Genomic DNA, 1,244 nt, shown 5'->3' with positions numbered 1-1,244 from the left:
ATGGTGAGAAGCCTCGCCCCCAAGATCAGTATTTCCAGGAATCCCCTTTTCTCATGAGTGAAGGGATTCCTGGGAAAACTGGACCCCAGAGAAAAGGGTAAAGGAAAAACAAGCTGAAAAGAGTGACTGTTCAAAATTCTACTTTTGGAAAAAAAAGAAAAGAAAAGCTGAGTATTTTATGAACTCAGCTGGAGTTCATAAAATAAGAAAGGAGCAACACAAAACAGAAAAAATGACAGAATGGTTGACCAAATATCCGTTAGAACTCCATGGATGCCAGATTCACTTTCTCCTTTCTTCTCTAGAGAAACATGTCACAGTCCTGCCAATCTTCAYAGATGCTTCTTCCTCGTTACTGACAGCAGCTCTGTCTGCCCTCCGTCCCGAGCTACAGTGCTTCATCTCAGACTACCGACTGACCAGAGATGCAGCACTGCACCAGGGGCCACAGGGATGAGCAGCACATTCATTTGTATAAAAACAAACAAAAGACTAAAAAAATCTTCTGTCATTAACATTACTTATGTGTTAGAAATAAAAAGAGTGAATTATGTATGAATGACTACATTAATAAATGAAATCATATTATTACATTTAATATTTAATTTCCGTTTGGAATCAAAAGGTATTTTTGAATTGGGTTGAATTGAAATGTGTGCAGAGACCAAAGAGACAAACTTCATTTCCAACATGATGCTCAAGTTGCTGCAKGTTCAGAAACAGATTCTTCACTTCTGTCTAGAAATAAGCAGAAAACARTAAGTAAACTTTCTCTCATGTATGTTTCCAGTTGGAACAGGAAATGTGCTTTTACACTTAAATACATATTTATCCTAATTAAAGGCAAATAACAATACTTTAGAAATATCACCTTCTCCATCAGAAGAGCTGCGTTTTGTCCAGATGTGAATCCGTCATGTTGTCGTCTGAACAGCTGCTGATCAGTTTAACACCTTAGAAAAAACACAGCAGGAAGCAGGTTCTGACTTTTCATATGAAAAAGATTTTATGGCCCAGATCTGATATTCACACTGCAGGAATTAAACTTGAGATAAGAAGTTACTAAATGAGAAAGAATTCATACTGGAGGTTTCTTACTTTTCTTTGGTAGAAATTCTTTCTGTCCTTATTTGGTAGTTTTTGCATTTTGAGGACCTTGGAAAAGTCTGGAGGAGCATAAGATAAACATTTGCTCCTCCAGACTGTGATTGGTCCACAGCTCCGCCCACAGAGAGAGAGAGAGA

At 37.8% G+C, this 1,244-nt stretch overlaps 1 long non-coding RNA gene across 2 annotated transcripts in view; it reads right to left on the bottom strand.

Moving 5' to 3' along the window:
• Positions 1-580: 580 nt before the first annotated feature.
• The window catches only part of LOC103460551 (uncharacterized), a 4,973-nt gene continuing 4,309 nt past the window's right edge, over positions 581-1,244 (bottom strand). Inside the window, exons 2-3 of one of the 2 annotated variants that reach the window (XR_532949.2) lie at positions 872-953; positions 581-738 (exon numbers count right to left, since the gene is read on the bottom strand). This is a non-coding gene — a long non-coding RNA (uncharacterized LOC103460551). Of the gene's footprint in view, positions 739-871; positions 1,239-1,244 lie in introns of those variants that run through there. The other variant, XR_532948.1, reaches the window with a different exon arrangement.

The sequence above is a fragment of the Poecilia reticulata genome, unplaced genomic scaffold (genome assembly GCF_000633615.1).
Source record: "Poecilia reticulata strain Guanapo unplaced genomic scaffold, Guppy_female_1.0+MT scaffold_256, whole genome shotgun sequence".
Taxonomy (NCBI): Eukaryota; Metazoa; Chordata; class Actinopteri; order Cyprinodontiformes; family Poeciliidae; genus Poecilia; species Poecilia reticulata.
The sequence above is the reverse complement of the archived record's forward strand: the minus strand, read 5'-3'. Positions and strand labels throughout refer to the sequence as shown.